Source organism: Vipera berus, assembly GCF_964194415.1.
Source record: "Vipera berus genome assembly, chromosome: 8".
NCBI lineage: Eukaryota > Metazoa > Chordata > Lepidosauria > Squamata > Viperidae > Vipera > Vipera berus.
Genome location: NC_138211.1, coordinates 15,702,855 through 15,720,560, shown reverse-complemented (window position 1 = coordinate 15,720,560; position 17,706 = coordinate 15,702,855).

The window sequence follows — 17,706 nt, the reverse complement described above, 5'->3', positions numbered from 1 at the left end:
TGTTCCCAAGACCTCCTAAACATTCCAGTTCACACAGACTAAGGTGGGCCTGTGTTGCAGGTCCTACATTAAAAATGATGGTGCATAAAAAGCCAATCTATTTCAACCTTCTGTTTTTAGAAAAGCTGTGATGTTCAAGATCTCCTTGAAATAGGAAAACCAGGAAAAGGATCTTGAAGTTGTTCATCGCTAACAACTAGAAAACAACATCTTGCTTACTCAAAGCAATTTGGCACTACAGTTATTTTGGCTTTTTATTTATTGATCCAGAGAGGCAGTAGTTAAATTATAGACTGCCCAGAGTCATTTGATTTGCAAGATGGGCGGGTATATAAATTGGGCAAACAAACAAACAAAGTTGCTGGGTTAGGGAAGTGCACATTTTTAATCCTCCTTAAACATGGAGGTAGGCTTGGGTGACTTCGATCTGTTTGCCATACTTGGATCAGGTTGATAGTTTTAGAGTCCACACAACCTTTGATGAAAGAGGTTTAATTTTGTAATGGGCTGATTAGAGATTTCTTATTGTTGTTGTGAGGGCTATGCCCTTATCCTGGATAGAGACGTGCGTGTATAGGGTAGGAATAAGTGGGTAGAAGAACCAAGGACATACCTAACTTGCTGTAAAGCAGTGACTGATTATGGATCTCAGGCTTCTTCTAGCACCCAAGCTGTGAGAAAACAGTAAGCATACTTCCATGTATCCTATCATGAACTGCTTAAATACAGGGCAGGCTATTCAGTCAAATAACATAGTAATAAATATACTCTGGTATTATATAGAAACACTATACTGCTAATAGTAAAAGTTCCCCATCCTTCTTGGGAATTGTTGATTATTTAGCATTTGTCTAACTCATGTCAAGAAGTTTCCATGTTCAGTTCTTTCACAGTCATTACATTTCCCAGATGCTCCTAGAGAAATTCCAATTAGTTTTTTTTTCATGAAGGCGGTAGGCAATTATTTCAAACAAAGGTAATGACCTCAAAGCTTTACATGGACAATTTTACCCAATTCTTTTTAAAAGCCATTGGAAATGAACTAGAACCTTTTGCCTTCCTGTCCTTCCATGTTCAGGTAATAAAACTCTTCTATTTCAATCAAATCAGGAGACAAAGAAAGAAATCTGTAAATTTGAATAAGGACACATCTAAATATATAATGTAGTTGTGCTCTTCCTCCCATATGGAGAGAATTAACGTCCCCTCCCAAGTGGGAAACAGCTTTATCTGCATCTGCCTTGGTGTCCATTCCAATCCACCCCCTTTTAAAAGGTGGCTCAAATGAGATTTTTCAAGGGGAAGTCACACCCAGTAGTTAATGAATGACTTTGGGGGATCATGAACTTAAGGGCCTCCAGGAAGTATGGGAAAGGCACAGAGCTGGGGGAAGAAGGGGGAAAACGAAGGTTGCCTTGAATCTTAGGACCTGAAGGCTCTGCATTTACACCAGCTTCTCTTTCTGACCTTAAGTGGCCCCACTGGGATGTTGCTACCTATCTTAGCAGGACTTAATGCTTAGTCATAAATCTAAAGAGAAAGAGAGGAGGAGGAGGAGGAGGAGGAGGAGGAGGAGGAGGAGGAGAGATAGGAAAGAGATGTGTCTTGTGAATGCTGAAGTGTCAGCAAAAGCTCTTTAACTCCAGCTTCATAACTTGAGAAATATTTTATCACCCTTTTGGAGCTGAACATCTGAAAATCAATAGGACTTGAGAGCCAGCATTATTGATCGGCGAGCCGAGATTGTATTGAAATATTCATGGCAGTGAGTGTGCTGCATGTACATGCTGCACATTGGGGTGTCTGTGTGTCTGTGTGTCTGTGTGTGTACGTGTGCCCATGCGTGGGTATCGAAGGCAGGAAGGCAAAGACAAATGCATTTTAATTTAAAATAGATTAAGTTGACTGGGCTGCTTTGGAAACTCTGAGAGAGATTGGCTGATTCTCATGCCTCCCAAACAGGGCAGAGATAGATGTGCATTTGTGGTTTTGTTTTTGCTTCCTGAATTGGCAAAGGCATTAGAGTCTGGGTCTGCGTGGGGGTGGAGAGGAAAGTCTGGGAGATCTGATAAAATTAGCACCACCCTCTCCAGGGACTTTGTGGTGCTGCTTTGTTTGTAAAGCCAATTTGGATCCCCGCCTCTTTGATCTTCACTTTCAGTATTTGAGCCAGGACGTTAATATCACTCATTTCACATGAGATTTGGGATTCAAGTTTCTTCAACATACTAAAAAGCAGCACATTAGACAGGGAATTGTTTGCTGGCCGACTTAGAATCTCAATACCCTTGATACTAATTTGATGTGATGCATTTCACCAGATGTGTCTACCTGAGCAATGTTGGATTCACAGGAGAATTGCCTCACTCCAGAGCAGATATTAAACCTGGCTCCTTGTTCTTGCAGCCTTTCCTTCCCTTCTCCCTGGCACACGCTCACCTTTCTAAAAGTGACTGAATGAAAAAGGTCTGTAATACCTTTTTACACAGAGATGTGGGAGCTTAACAAGCATCTGAAGGCAAAACCCGGCACCACAGAACAAAACAATAAGTGTAAGTGTGTGTGTGTGTGTGTGTGTGAGAGAGAGAGAGAGAGAGAGAGAAAGAACGGAGAAAATACGCCTTCTTTAACAAAGAGATGAAAGTAAAAATATCTTTTAACTCAGCTATTGCAGGTGGATGAACTAATTGTATGTAAGTAAATTCAGAGGAGGAACCTTTGATCTGACCACAGGACTCACTCCAGGCCAAGCTGATTAAAAAAAAAAAAAGAAGGCTGCAAAGAGGGAATGAAAGCAGCCTAAATCGGATCTTGTCATTAGGTGACCTCGAGATAAGCAATCATTGACAGGAACCATTATGTTCTCCCAGTGGATGTGATTATTGCTACCATAACTTCTGCGTGGAGTGCTCCGCTCCATGGTATATAGACTGGTGCTTTTTGAATTAGAGACAGTGGATTCAGCCCACAGCTTGAGAACTTGAGTGCAAAACCTCACTTCAAAGATTCTGCATGCTTCATGATACTTAGGGTTCTAGAAATTAGACAGCAAATATAAAATAATAATTGCAAAAAAACCCCACCCCACATTAAATAGGACTCATTATATTGCCTCTGAGGACCATAGATATATATTTTCCCCATTCCCACACATTCTTACTTACTTTTAAAAGAACCACATAAATTCCCTCCAATTGTCTGGGGGTTCCCCTTGGTGGGCTTTGAGATTGTTTGCTGCCCTGCTTGTGCTGGACAGACCAAGGACGTCCAACATTTTTTGGGCTGAAGGTTTCACTTGGCGTGGGGGTGCTGGATCAGCACCAGAATTTCTCTTTCCTTTTCATGTAATGGAAATTCGACCCGGTTAACATGCTGGCATCCTTTGCATTCAACGATTTTCTTCTTTTCTTCGCTCTCAAAGTGAACGTTCGGTTATATAAGATACAAAAAAAATATTTTGCATGTTAAAGCTTGTAAAAGTTGCTGGTATGGGTGTCTGTTGGTCAATCACTTCTGTTGATTTCACAGTGAGAAAACCTTCAAAGTGCCTCTCAGCCCATAAAGGTCAGGAAATCTCTCTTTAATCATCATCTATTCTTTTGAAATTCAAAGCTTCCCAAGATTGCTCTGTTAGTTCCTGGCCCAAACTCAGGCTGACTTTGGGCTACGGTGGGACTAGAACTCACAGTCTTCCAGCCAGTGGTGACATTCAGCTGGTTCGCACCACTTCGGCAGAACCAGTAGCCAATTTTTTTGTTGCCCAGGCGCAGAACAGACCTCTGGAAGCGGCATCCACACAGAGAACTTCTGGTTCACACATTTGAACCCCACCACTGCTTCCAGCCTTAACTACCACACCAAACCGGTTCTGAATTCAGTACAGTGCCAGAAATTCAGAATTTCCGTGTCATCCTTTCCTTCCTTAAACCCCCAAAAGCAACATATATTTTCCATTCGACGTTCTGTCTTGGGAAAGCTTTTGTAACTTGAATCCTCTCAGCCAGACCTAGCTCTTGGCAATCTTATTTTTTAAAAAAAAAAAAAATTACATCCTACCGAAAACAAAACAACACACCCAAGGCACAACTCACAAACATGAATGGTAAGGTGATCAGCTATGAAAAAGTGCTTTCAACCTGACTCCGGTACTTGCAATATTTTCTCAAAGTAATCTTATAGAGACCTGCTAACTTATATATTTTGAGCTTTTTTTTAATGGTACATTATATAAGCCACTATGAATTCATCAGGATGACATGTCATGTAGCTAGACTGAATACTAACTATTACCAGATTTTTTACTTTTATGTTCTTCCTGAACGAATTCAGGCAGGGTGTACTACGATAAATGACAAGTAAAGATATGTTGAGTCAATCTTATAAAGTACATCAGGGTGCAAACAATGGGGGTGGGATATTCCTACAAAGTTTAAACATATATAGCATAACAGAGCTGGAAGGGATCTTGGAGGTCTTCTAGTCCAGCCCCCTACTCAAGCAGGAGACCCTATACCATTTCAATCAGCTGTCCAGTCTCTTCTTAAAAGACACCAGAGATGAAGCATCTACAGCTTCTGAAGGCAAGGCATTTCACTGGTTAATTGTTCTGACCATTAAGAATTTTCTTCTTAGTTCTAGGTTGCTTCTCTCCTTAATTAATTTCTATTCATTGTTTCTTATCTTGCCTTCTGGTTCTTTGGAAAACAGTTTAACACACACCCCTTTCCCCTTGTTTGTGGTAGCCCCTCCAATATTGGAATACTGCTATCATGTCTCCCCTATTCCTCTTTTCATTATAGTAGACATACCCAATTCCTACAACTGCTTTTCATATGTTTTATAGCCTCCAGCTCCCTAATCTTTGTGCTCTTTTCAACACCCTCCAGAGTCTCAATATCTTTTTTTATATTGTGGTGACCAAAACTGAATGCTGTATTCCAAGTCTATCTTACTAAGGCTTTGTAAAGCAGTAATAGAACACCACATAATTAATGCAGCCTAGGATTACATTGGCTTTTTGGGCTGTTGCTACACACTCTTGGCTCATATCTAAGTGATTGTTCATTAGGATTCCAAGATCTCTCTCCCAGTCACACAGTTACACAGTAAAGGAGCCCACGGAAGGCATTTGGAGTTTGAATTTTTTTTAAAAAAAATCTAACGAGGGCAAATTGTAGCCTCAATTTAGCTACCAAAACCATTCTTGCAGTACATAGGACTCTGAATCATGCCTTCAACATCTAACAATGTTGTGTTATTTTTTTTCAAGCAATAGCAATAGACATATACACCACTTCACAGTGCTTTAAAGCGGTTTACAGAGTCAGCATATTGCCGTCAACAATCTGGGTCCTCATTTTACCAATCTCAGAAGGATGGAAGGCTGAGTCAACCTTGAGCATGTCAGGATCAAACTGCTAGCAATGGACACATTCTAATCACATTCTAATCACTGAGAAGGAAGGAAGGAAGGAAGGAAGGAAGGAAGGAAGGAAGGAAGGAAGGAAGGAAGGAAGGAAGGAAGGAAGGAAGGAAGGAAGGAAAGGAGAATAGCACTCAGACTTATATACTGCTCAATGGTGCTTTACAGCCCTCTCTAAGAAGTTTACAGAGTCAGTATCTTGCCCCCAACAATCTGGGTCCTCCTTTTTCCGACCTCGGAAGGATGGCAGGCTGAGTCAACCTTGGGCTGGTGAGATTCGAACCGCCAACCTGCTGGCAGCTAGCAGTCAGCAGAAGTAGCCTGCAGTACTGCACTCTAACCACTGCACCACCACAGCTCTAAAAACTAAAAAGCAATTCAAAAACAACTGGTGTGATCAGTATGTTTCTGTACACATATGCCTGTTACTTACTATCCCTCTTTCTTTCCACTTTCTCAACTGTTCACTTTCATGTCCAATATTCTGATTTCATGAGCCGTGTCTCTTTATGCACAAGAGATGCAAAATTTCTCGACACTTACGGCATACCTTTGGAAATTCACATGTTCCTCCTTTGCAATGGGAAGAGGTGATAGGGAGGCCAATCTTGGAAAAGTGAGCTATTAAAGTATGATGCAAACACCCAACACTTCCCAAGGGTGATTCTGAATTGTATCAGTCAGTGGTAACTCCTGGCAAAAATTCATATCTAAATAAAAACAGTCAGCATATGGCATAAAATGTACTACACTATATAAATGCTAGTCCTATGTGTAAATAACAACTGTAGCCAGGACAGCAGGGCTGTCACTATTGTCACTAAGCAAATGTGTTTTATCTGGGTGTTGTTCTTGTTATGTGCTAGAATCTGCAAATATATCAATTTTTTCTGCCTCTCTCCAGGTAGGCATAACTGCAGACACACAGAGAGATGTTCCTTGGAAAGAAGGAGATCAGATTTTATCCATTGTCCCAAAGGTGCTTTTCCAAAAGGCAACTGGATTTTCTTGGTTTTTTTTTCTTTTTTCTTTCCCCTTGAAAACATTTCACTTCTCATTCAAGAAGCTTCTTCAGTTCTTCTTGGATAAGAAACAAAACATTTTCAAGGACCAAAAAACCCCCTAAGAAAGTCCAGCTGCCTTTTGGAAAAAGCACCTTTGGGACAACAATGACCTGGATGGTTGAGAATCTCCGTAGTCGATTCTATCTGTTGTTTAATGTTAAGATGAGAATCAAACAGGTTTGTCCATGATATTCAATCCTATTGATGAGGCTATTAGTGGTACTTACCCTACCAAAACTTTAATAACTGAACAATGCAACAAGAAATACAACAAAATCATTTCTACGTTGAATGATCTTTATTCAGGGATTCCTTTGAAACATTATCCTGCTCTAAAATAATTTACAACTTGGTCTGTCAGGCCATCTCCATACTCCGACTTGTAAGATAAAGTACATGGCACACATGGAAACGAGATGGGGAAAGAAAGAAGAAAGATTACATTTCTTTTTCATTGCAGGTTTGTTTGTTTGTCTTTTTATCTCATGATCCGCTGCCAAGAAAACATTCAAAGATCCATGATGGCATGTCTTTTGTTTAGCTTACAGATTGGGGCAAAGCAAGTACATGGGAATGCCCTTCATTGAATTTCAACACAAGACAAATTACATTAATGGAATCTGCTGCCTAAAGACACTCACTGTAGAAGAAGAGGCTGAGCCAGAAGGCAGAGTTAAATATGTCACTAGTTTAGAGTCATTGCATTGCCACAAGAGACCCAGGTTCAGCCCCCCGTGAATTCTGTTGACCCTTATCTAGTTCAGATTTAGCTTTGACCATTAGTTAATTAGATTTCGTATTAGAGTTATCAATAATAAACTCTTCTGTGCTTTGGACTCAGTGAATGCTCCTGGTTATTTGCATCTGACATTCATACAGTTTGTGCAATGGAAGGACCAATCTTGAATCTATAACAGAGCTACAAATGACATAATTCTACTCAGAAATGTATTTGGATGTTGTCTAACACAACAATATTCCACATTCCCATTTGAGGGAGAGAGGAGAGGAGATGAAACCATAAGCTCAAGAACTGTGTCAAGAGGTTGAGACATCTCTTTAAAAGATCCTGAACAAATACGGGGAAAATCTCATGGTTTATAGCTAGAGAGAAACATATAATTTTTACTAGATGATCTCACATGCAATAGCCAACTAATGCCTGCTTTAATAAGCATTTGTAGCCACATACAGTAATTCTACAAATCCTGAAACAGCCTCAGTTCTGAAAGGTCTGAGGAGAGGGTGGATCCCTCTATTCAACTTCTCTCTGCTGGCACAAGACGGTCTGCCAAATGCCCCAATCTTAACAGTTCCTGGAAACCTTGGGAAGTTGACAGAAATATACCAGCAGGACACTCCTGACACTGCACTGCTGCAGTAATTTCTTTGTCTTTAAAATGCCATATAATTGCTAATGTAATTAGTGATGTATACAGAGGGGGCCTGTGCAATTACCAAGTCCTAAGATCAAGTAATTAATGTTCTGTCAACAAAACAGCAACTGTTTCATTAACAACTGCCTGCATCTGAGCAGCAAATATAATCAAAGACAAATCCAACCGTCCAGGACATTAGCCAGTCTGTTAATTGTTGCCTGAATATGCACTGCAGATTTAAATCAAGCAGAAAGTTATATCCATTCAGGTGAATGCTAGCAGTGTAGGATATGGTGGGGTTTTTTTTAAATCATAGAACGGATCTGGGCTATCCTCAAGCTTGGTCCCTCCTTTTGTTTTCCTTCAGCTTTGAATAAGATTGTCCTCTGACAAAACATTTTATTTCATTTAGAGCATCTCTTGTCATTAAAGGTAAAGGTAAAAGTTCCCCCGCACATGCGTGCTAGTCATTTCCGACTCTAGGGGCCGGTGCTCATCTCCGTTTCAAAGCCGAAGACCCAGCGCTTGTCCGAGGACATCTCCATGGTCATGTGGCTGGCATGACTAGACGACCTTCCCACCACAGTGGTCCCTATTTTTCTATTTGCATTTTACGTGCTTTCAAACTGCTAGGTTGGCAGAAGCTGGGACGAGTAACAGGTGCTCACTCTGTTATGTGGCACTCGGAATTCGACCTGCCAAACTGCCGACCTTCTGATCGACAAGCTCAGCATCCTAACCCAATGAGCTACCACGTCCCTCTTGTCATTAGGGGGCTGTAATTGTTGATGCAGTCACAGAGGAGAGTGTTTGCAAAAATTCTGTAGCAAATTTAATGAAGGGGAAATTCTCTCTAAGCTTCTTTTGAGTCTCCTAGTCTCTTGTGAGCAGGCTTAACCAAGAGAGTTTGCAAAATTTGCTGCCTTGGACTATAAGGCTATGAAAGATCTGTTCTGCTTCCTGACGTGGGGAATCAGACACATTTAGTGACCATTTGAAGTTACAGTGGCACTGAAAAAAGTGACTTATGACCATTTTTCACACTTACGACCATTGCAGCATCCCCATGGTCATGTAATCAAAATTCAGGCGCTTATTTATGGCGCTTATTTATGACGGTTGCAGTGTCCCAGGGTCATGTGATCAACTTTTGTGACCTTCTGACAAGCAAAGTCAATGGGGAAGCCAGATTTACTTAATAATCATGTTAATAACACGGTTATTAACAACTTCAGTGATTCACTTCCCAGCTGTGGCAAGAAAGGTCAAACTCATTTAACAACTGTCTCACTTAGCAAGAGAAATTTTGTGCTCAATTGTGGTTGTAAGTCAAGGATTACCTGAACTCTGATAGATAATGTCCCTTTCTGAAAGGCATTCTTCCAAATCATCGGTATCAGGATTTGCAGGTTCTAGTTGAACATACATAACTAGCCCAACTTCCAAAGGGTGTCCTAGACACCTTAATGATTTCCAGGTAACTGCTCATAAACATGCATTTTGCTTATCTTCTGTAAATGTGACTTACAATGTTAGGGAAGAGGTTCTCATGCATTTCCACCAGTTTTCCTTTAATGCAATAAAAAAGAATTTGCTTTTAAAATTTCTTTCAAAGGATAGAATTTCAGAGAACTTCTCAAGGGTGAAAGCTGGATGTTCTGACTATTATTTAAAGATAATGAGGGTTAATGTTCTGTTTTTCATTGCCCAACTCTATCTCTAGTGAACCTCAATCTCAGTTTTTGGTCAGGAAGCATCCCTAACAGGATTAAGAGAGACAAATTAAACTGCATGCTTGATAAAATAATTCCACAGTTATTGTGACTTAACTAATCATGTCAAATATTGGGATACGAAAATACACTATGGGGGCATTTGTATGATTATGTCAACTCAGGTTGGTCTTTATTTAGGGTCATTGAGATTTCTCGTAGATGCCACTGCTTTCCAAGGACCCTTCAGTCGGGAAGGGATGCCACTCATGATACTTATCTAGTCACAGTGTCATTGTCACCATTCAAGAAGAAACTTTGCCCTTGAGAATTTGTTGAAAGATTTTTCCTTCCCTGGAGAAATTTGTCAACGTCATCTAGTCAATATCTCTGCCCACAAATCTGATGGGGTTTGAAAGGCCATTTGTGTTTAGCTTTTTTCAGCTTACTAGGACTGGATAATATTATCTTCAATTTGATGAATTGCTGTAGGAACGAAGAGGATTTCATTAAAAAGTACATGAGTAGAGTGTGGTATTCTTTGGCACTTTGTGATGAGGTTAGGGGAATGTGTAGTCTTTGATTATATGCAGCCTCCATGCTTCCCCGTGGGTCAATCAAATCCCATGTGAAGCTCTCCAGAGGAATACTTCCTATATGGTTTCATCACTAGTGGTACAACTGGACACAGATCAGTATTCCTTTTGTCATAGAAAAATCATCAATGAAATTGTTTTTCCCCTGGAAAAATTCATGGACATTGTTCTTTCAATATTTTGTGTTCCCAAATTGGAGAATTTCCAAAGGGGACTTTATGTCCAGCCATAATCTTGTGTTTCATTGTACAATTTTCTCTCTCTCTAGTAATCAGCATTCTGATTTCTTAGACTCAGTTAAATCCCAGCATAGAAAATATGTATCACAAAAAGGAAAACAAAAAACCAAGACAACAGAATCCGTCCTTTATTATGGCAACAATAAATTTGGAATCTGTCCTTCTCTCTCCAACCTACTTTTAAATACTAAATCCTGTTAAATAATAAACAATACCCAAAGATTGAAATGAAGATGAAGAGACAAAGAGACCCAAGAGAAAATCTGAAACATAAATAAACTGAAAGAACTCTCAAATAAGAGATCTGATTTTTTTTCCTTTACCCTTCAGTGTGTCATTCATAAGATAATTATTAAAAAGCAGTGGAAATTATGATTAATATACTCTTTAACTTCAGAGAGCCTCTGAAGTCTTTGAAGTCAACTGCTTAAGGATTCATCTGCTTTGTCATCAAGGCATACAAATAAATAAAGAGTTGATTCTCTTACCACCCTTCCTCCTTCCTCAAGCTTGTGAGACAAAAATGTTCCTAAAAGCTCTGATGTCTTCCAAAAGCATGATAAGCCTTATCTGGAGTTCAAAGCACCATGAACTTTAGGGAACCTGAGACATTTGTTTTGCAATCTAGAATCTAACACAATAAAGTTTCATTCCTGTTCAGTCAAAGGCCTTGTTAATGTCTTTCCACTTGCAATGTCCTGGGACTGTTTCTTACAGTGAGGTTCTTTGTTGCATGGTAGAAATACATTCATGACTCCTGTGTCTGATTTGGGACATGCCATAGAGTAGCAATGGGTACACCATTGGGTGTCCTGAGGGACCAGATTAAGGAGAGGTTGTCATGGTATGTAATTTCCACGAGGATATTGAGAAGCTAGAGGAAGTTCAGAAGAGGACAACAAAGATGATACAGGGACTTGAGGACCTAGCTTATAAAAACTGACTGAAGTCACTTGAAATGTTCAATATGAAGACTTATGGGAAATATAAACATGCTCAAGCATACAAAGCAAAGCCGCCCAGAAGACAATCATGACCATATAAACTTGGACCACAATTAATGGGTGTAAGTTGCATGACCCAGATTTCTCTTAAATATAAGGGGGAAAAACCTCTGGACCATAAGATCTATATAACAGTGAAATGGTCTACCATGGAATTTGTGAGTTCTCCATCTATGGAAGATGTTAAGAAAAGATGGAAGAACCATCTCTCATGGATGGCTTCTATGGCTTTCCTGCACTGGGCTAGACTACCTATGTGGTCCTTTCCAGTTCTACAATTCTATGCTTCTGTGAAAAGATAAATTGTGACCAGAGGTTATGGATGGAGGCAGGATGGATTAAAACTATTTTCCTCACCTTGAGTAGTTAAAATGTATTCCAAATTGCAATTATTTTTCCCCAGATTTGGACTTTCTTTCACATTCCAGCACATGAAACCCTGTTGACATCTCTCTAAAATGGAAGGCAGGGAAGATCCTACTCAGCATTACTTTCTGGTGTGTGGGTGTGTGTATGTTTGTGTATATGTATGTGTGTGCATGTAGTATCACGTGTTCTCCCATGCACCATCTCAATGATTTTGCAGTCTGTAAACCAGAGCTACTTTCCACTATGAATTTCAACCTGGAGTAGGATTTTGGTTTTCCCTTGCTCCTACCTTTGAGTCTAAGAAGCCAGATAGATAACAATAGCACTTAGACTTATATACCGCTTCACAGGGCTTTACAGCCCTCTCTAAGCGGTTTACAGCATATTGCCCCAACAATGTGGGTCCTCATTTTACCAAACTTGGAAGGATGGAAGGCTGAGTCAACCTTGAACCGGTGAGAAACAAACCGCTGGCAGTTGGCAGAGTTAGCCTGCAATACTGCATTCTAACTCACTGCGCCACCACGGCTCTCAGAATGCTGATTACTAGGGGAAAAAATGTACAATGAAACACAAGATTATGGCTATACCTAAAGTAACCTTTGGAAGGGACCTCCAAGATCCCTTCCAGCCCTATTATTCTATGTTCTAGGAGGATATGGTTGAATATTCTCAGAACAAATTTGCGGAGAAACTGTTTAACCCCCTGACCTCCTGAACACGGTCTAATAATGCTCCACCTCTGTGAAATGGAGATCTAATGTTTCAAATTCAGAGTTAATATCCCGGCTCATTTAGCCTTAAAATACTTGAAACAACCCACTCCTCCAGCCCTCTGCCCCTCTTTGCTAACATGCGGGCAAACACACATACAGCTCTAAGAATTTGTTTTGGTCAGGCTCACATTCCACATTAATCAGTGGTGAAACAGTAGCCTCTCTTCCAGCCACTTAAGGGGGTTAGCAAGGGAATTGAGAAAGTAGTTCAAATATTTAACTCAGTGACAATCTACAGCTGCTGGGAAGCAGAGAATCTGAGAGCCTCTAATCACAGCAAGCAATGGATGTGGAAGCATCGCATTAGCTTGGCTGGCAGGACTAGATTAAGCTGACAGATGAGGGCTGTTGAGGACAGGTGCAGACAGAAAGGGCATGAAACACCTAGCAATGGGGAAAAGCTACCGTCCATAACCTCCATCCCACTCCCACTAGAGATTATCCAGAAGCGTGACCAATGCTGCTTCCATCCCATTCCTAAAACTGAATCCTGTCTGAAAAGGGTCCCCATAATCTGCTTCATTTAAATTCCCTAAAAACGATCTCTTGTTCTATAGCTCTTCTCATAGTCCAATAAGTTGGAACTATTCCAACAGTTGATGCTCCTCTGCCTCTTGTCAGCCTAATACTTGAAATAAATAGTAGCTTAACGAGAAATGTGTCAAATTCCTTTAAAAAGAGGCTGGACGAACATTTGTCTGAAATGCTATAGGGCAGTGATGGCGAACCTTTTAGAGACCGACTGCCCAAACTGCAACCCAAAACCCACTTATGTATCATCAGTGCCAGGTGGGCATGGCCAATTGGGTGGGCACGGCCCATTGGGTGGATGTGGCTGCGGTGGTAACGGCAGACTTGGTGGGACTAAAAAGTTCAATCAATCAATTATTTTAAATGGAATTAAAATAAATAAAATAAATAAAATTCCAACTTTGCGAGATCTTTTTTTTCCTGCGAGAAGCTGATATTGATTGATTGAACCATTTTTTTTTTGCATATGGCAGCAGAGGCCTAAATCAAAAAGGTTTTATAAAACCCAGCTGAAGGCCTTGGATGGGGTGACGGCACGCGTGCCCACAGAGAGGGTTCTGCGTGCCATCTGTGGCACACGTGCCATAGGTTTGCCACCATGGCTATAGGGTCTCTTACTTGAACTAGGGGTTGGACTGGAAGACCTCCAAGGTCCCTTCCAACTCTGTTATTTTGTTATCTATTATCCTCTGAAGCTACTGCTTGGCCATCTTCTCAATTACTTTCTCCTCCCACCCCAAAATAAGGGAAGTTAGATACTGGGTGAAAGTTTTCCAGGATGGTTGATCCAGCAATGCCTCCTTAAGGGGTGAAAGAACAAGGAACTCACTCAAGGAAGAATTCACTGCCGCTAAAATCCACCCACACAAGACAATTCCCAGCAACTTTAGTTAACCAGGAAAGGCATGGATCTAGAGATCAGGTGGCTGAGATCACAGTCCTAGGACCATGTCCACTTCCTCAGGCCCAAAAGTTTTAAATTATGCCCAGATAACCAGGCAAGATTCTGTCTTGAGCATCTCCCTAAGACTGCAAAAAGCCAGCATCCAACTGAGAATGAATTTGGGCACCTTTATCTCTCATTCTTGCTTGAACAGGAATTTATCATTGGGAATCGCAGAGGATTCATCAGAAATTTTGATTATGTATGATGGTGTATGTGCATAATTTTCCTTTTTTTCTTATTGTTATGTAAAACTGACTTAAATATGACTAATTCAATAATATGACACAAATGCATATGTAAGAATAATTTTCATTAGAAGATGTTCCAGTATATATATTTTCCTTTCCTTTCCTTTTTCCCATTCTCCTCCTTATTGTGTACTATAAAATTAAATGGAAAAGTAAACATCGAAAAAGTAAACAATAAAAGTCAGAAATATATTCATTGGCTTTTTTTTCTCTCATTTGGGGGTGATTAGAAAACTTGGAATAGAACCATAACCAGCAAAAAATGAATATTTTTTCCTCATAAAAATCTTACATATTTTCCTCCATTAAAAAAAATGTTTTACCACCAATAAACATATTTCCTATGTTTATTTACAAGGACTGTTTGGGCACTCCCCCCACCCCCGCATGTATAAATATATTTGATTCTTGCCTTAAAAACACTGCTTCCCCTGTATCAACATATTGTAGGTTGCCAAGCAACTATGCTGGAATGAACCTGCAGTTCAATTAAAAACAAATTTACTTTGGAGTAAATTTGTTGGATTTGTAACTCAAGACACTTAACCTGGTTACTGAAATATTCCCTTTTATGGGTGGCGCAATGCATTTAACCACTAGCCCCATGGATTGAGTTTCCACTGCTATTAATGTACAGGTAGTCCTTGATTTACAACCATCCATTTAGTGACCAATGTTAGAACAGTGCTGAAAAACATCCTCAGAGGTACAGCTGTCTTTATGGTCACATGATAAAAAATTGGGCACTTGGATGAATCAACCTCGACTTTCCTAGCTGGCTTCCGATAATGGAGTAAGCCAGATTCACTTAACAGCTGTGTGGTTCACTTTACAACCTCAGCAAAAAGGGCATAAAAATGGACTTGACTCACTTAACAACTACCTCAGTCCCAACTGTGGTCTTAAATTGAGGATTACTTGAACTGAAAAATACCTAACCAAGATTATTATCCAAGCCAAGTATCTCATGAAAATTTTGTCTGATTGATCTGGTGAAGCTAGGTCCCATGTTTGCATGTATAATTGTTTCTGTGAGCAGGTAAAGAGGAAACATTCTATTTTAGTTTTACACACACACACACACACACACAGAGAGAGAGAGAGAGAGAGAGAGAGAGAGGGAGAGAGAGTATGACCTTAGCTAAAAGGACAAGAACCTATTCAGCTATTTCAAAATATTTCTGCTTAAGGCAGCTGCATCAAACACCATTTCTCATGTCCTGCAACCACTCCAGCATGACCATACCTGAGCATTCTAGGTAAAAATCCACATTTCTGAAAGTTTGGAATATAGAGTTAAATCCTAAAACCTTAATTAGACTAGAAAGTCTGAAAGTGCTACAGGGCTGGATTCATTAACTAACTTTTCCCAAGTTTATGATTCCATTATTCAGCATCTCGGCTCAGACATAAAACTAACTGTATTCTTAAAACGCAATCAGGGTCATGGTCCCCATCTCCTCTTTTCCTGGCAAAACCCTACCATTTTGTTTGGAGGATATTGCAAAGAATTCTGCGGGCTGAAGTCCATAGATCTGTAGATTCCCAGTTCAGAAAACACTGTTGTAAGCTACAGTGGAAATAGATCCTTTGCCATTATCAAAGTGGACTTGAGTATCTGTTACATACTGTAGCTGACTAATTCAATTCATACTATTTAATTGATCCCAACAAATCATAACTGGACAACTCAATTCTATTCAGGCCCATATTTATGAATAGGGCATTGTTAAATACAGGTAGTCCTTGACTTACAACAGTTTGTTTAGTGACCATTCAAAGTTACAAGGATACTGGAAAAGTTCACGCTTACGACCATTACAGCATTCCCCATTGTCACGTGATCAAAATTTGGATGCTGGGCAACTGCTTCATATTTATGACTGTCGCAGTGTCCCATGGTCATGTGATCACCTTTTGTGATCTTCTGACAAGCAAAGTCAAGGGGGAAGCCAGATTCACTTAACAACCTTGTTACTAACTTAATAACTGCAGTGGTTCCCTTAACAGCTGTAGCAAGAAAGGTTGTAGAATGGGACAAAATCCACTTAACAACTGTCTCACTTAGCAAGAGAAATCTGGGGCTCGAGTTGTGATCATAACTCAAGGACTACCTCTATCTGTGACGGATGTGAAGAGCTGAAATCAGTAATCAGTAATTTGAGAAAAAAAGAGTTTGAAAAAGGGGGAAACTTCTTTTCTCTCTTATTTTGATTTTTTTTAAATAATAGCAGGGCAAATGCGACAGCTTATGATTCCTCGATAATGAGTTTAATTTCTCTAATATAAAGAAGAAAGAGAGAATGTTCCCGCAACCATAATATCTTAAAATATACATCCACATATGAACTCACCTTCCGGGCATTAATTTGATATATATATATATATTTAAAAAAGGGGGGGACCATGAACTTTAACAACAATCATCGTGGGAAAACACTAATGTTTTTATTCCCCTGGGAAAAAAAACACAGTTACCCTCACTGGGTGCACAGAAATTTAAATTTCACCTTAAAATACAGGTACATAATATAAATAGTATATTGTAAAAAAAATGTGATTTATAAATTTTATAGGCATATTATCAACATATGGGACTTGGATAGAGATGGTTACAAAATGACAGCAACAGAAGATGACTTAGAAGGCTTTAGGAAAGTTAAAACGATTTATAAAACAGTGCTTATCAATAATCAACACATCAAAAGGGGGAGCAATGGATCCACGGATTCAAGACACGCTTTGAGAATTTCAAGAGTCAGTGCCCTGATTCCTGGATTCACACACGTTCTGAAGCTCTGAAGCAGGCACATATGGAAATCTTGTGCAGATTAAGTTTTCCCATTGATTCTAATGGTGGGACCTTTGATCATGTGTTCCTATTGGCATGTCCGCAAACTGTCCCTCCATCAAAATGGACAACAAACTTTTTAGAGAACGAACTCTTCCCTTCATACCAAGCCTATGAAATCAGTGATCTTGCAGGGAGCAAGCTTTCTTGCTCGCATTTCTGCTCCTACACCGTATTCAGAATATGCAGATAACTTATCACCTCTATGGTTACAAATGAAACTGATACAGATTGATATATCCAGACATGAACATGGATGATCCTGGATAAATGTTACAACTGTCCCAAATGAAGGACACGTTAGTGAATGTTAAGTTGAATCCAAACTGGGTCTGTCACCGATACCAGAGGTTTAGTCTTCCAAGCTTTTGGACTCATGCTGGAGCCCATCCTCAAGGAACTTAGTTTCATGAAGATGGGTTCCAGCACAAAGTCCGAAAACTTGGAAGATTAAACCACTGGTCTCAGTGACCGACCCAGATTGGATCCTGCAACGTGATCCTCAGACACATAAATTTGCCTTCAGTCGTAATGTTAAGTTAGCATCTCAACATTCATTCTCTCCTAGG